Source organism: Dipodomys ordii, unplaced genomic scaffold (genome assembly GCF_000151885.1).
Source record: "Dipodomys ordii isolate 6190 unplaced genomic scaffold, Dord_2.0 Scaffold11941, whole genome shotgun sequence".
Taxonomy (NCBI): domain Eukaryota; kingdom Metazoa; phylum Chordata; class Mammalia; order Rodentia; family Heteromyidae; genus Dipodomys; species Dipodomys ordii.
This window is the reverse complement of record NW_012279153.1, coordinates 1-1,755: the sequence shown is the minus strand read 5'-3', so window position 1 is coordinate 1,755 and position 1,755 is coordinate 1. Positions and strand designations below refer to the sequence as shown.

General features: G+C 38.9%; 1 pseudogene; it reads left to right on the top strand.

Moving 5' to 3' along the window:
* The first annotated feature begins 623 nt into the window (after window positions 1–623).
* LOC106002490 lies at window positions 624–851 on the top strand (annotated as a pseudogene).
* Window positions 852–1,755: the final 904 nt, after the last annotated feature.

The following is a 1,755-nucleotide window of genomic DNA, read 5'->3' as shown; positions in this document are numbered from 1 at the left end:
GTTCAAAGCCAGCCTGGACAGGAAAGTCTATTGAGACTCTTCTCTCCAATTAACCACCAAAAAGCCAGAAGTGGAGTTGTGGCTCAAGTGGTAGAGCATAGCCTTGAGTAAAAGTCAAGAGATTCTGGCCAGGCTGTTCAACTCCTACTGCTGATATGAGCATATGTGCACACTCGCGTGTGCGCACACACACACACACATGAAATATTAAAGAAAATTTAGCATGTTAAAGAATCCAGTAGGGAGCCGGGCACTGGTGGTTCACGCCTGCAATCCTAGCTACTAAGGAGGCTGAGATCTGAGGATCACAATTCAAAACCAATCCGGGCAGGAAAGTCTGTGAGACTCTTTATCTCCAATAAACCACCAGAAAACCAGAGATGCTGCTGTGGCTCAAGTGATAGAGCACTAGCCTTTAGCTGAAGAGCTAAGGGACAGCGCCCAGGCCGAGCGTTCAAGCCCCATGACTGAAAAAGAGAGAGAGAGAATTCAGTAGGGATCTTTCAAGGAGATGGATCTGGGTGACTTTGGATATCCACACCAGCAAAGGTTCAAAGACAACTTAAGTCTCACATCTGGAAGTTTTGTTTATTCTTTTTGAATGTCAGGCCTCTGCTACAAACATGCTGTATCAGAGCTGCAGTCAGGCCAAGAAACATCCAAGCTTGATCCCCGCCTTTGTATGTATTGGAGCGGGAGGTACTGAAGCTGCCTGGCTCTGTTCAATCCAGATGTCAGCTGGCACAGGAAGAATAACCCAGAACCGTGGAACAGCTGGGTCCCAATGATCAATACAGGTTCTACTCAGTGAATGTGGACTACAGCAAGCTGAAGAAAGAAGGGCCAGATTTGTACAGTTTTTTCAAAAGCTCACAATGAAGCTGCTCAAAATGAAAGTCTTTCAGAAGACATCCATACAATTTCCCACTCTACCAGGAAATATCTCTTGCAAATGCATGACATAAGGATGCTGATTTCTTGGAATTGTTACACTGATTAATAAATCTCTGAAACGTGAAAAAAAGAATCCAATAAATTGAAGCTGCGATTCCACTTTAAAATGTATAGCTGAGCACTTGAATTTAGATTATTTTTAAGTTGAAAGGCATGGAAGAATTTGGTCAAATTTGTAAATAGTAATGTAGTAGTTAAGATAATTTGTAGCTGATGGTATTTATAAATTTGTTATATTTACATGAATAATTTAAGTATGGTTAGGTTTTGTCAGACAAATGACAGAAAAATTGAACATTTAAATTTATAAATACAATTATAAATTACAAATGTTTAAGGAAATTTAATTAACCACATTTTCAAATTGCATGAAAAATTAATCAAAAGCTTTAAAGTGACTATAAATTTTGCTATAGAGTCATAAGTAGATTTGTATATGGAGTAATAAGATATTTTTGGTAGAACTTAAAAACTTACGGTTTTACAATTTATATCCTTAATCAAATATTCATTATATAGGCCAAAGTCAGCATAAATTGTGTTTTCTATGTACAGAGGTTGTTCTCAGGAGGAAAAGACAATACCAACAAAAGCATCATGATAGTCAACACTGATAGAAAATTTTAATTAGGGGGAAGGGAAGCCTGGGAAATGTATTCTCTACTCCAAATGAAGAACTCAGCCTATTCCTACATTCCTGCATACGAAGGAAAAGAGATCTTGCCCTGGCTCGCCCAGCCAGCAACTGTAGAATCATGATATAACCTGGGTAGCCTGTTTCAGCTCTCAAATCCCTTGCTT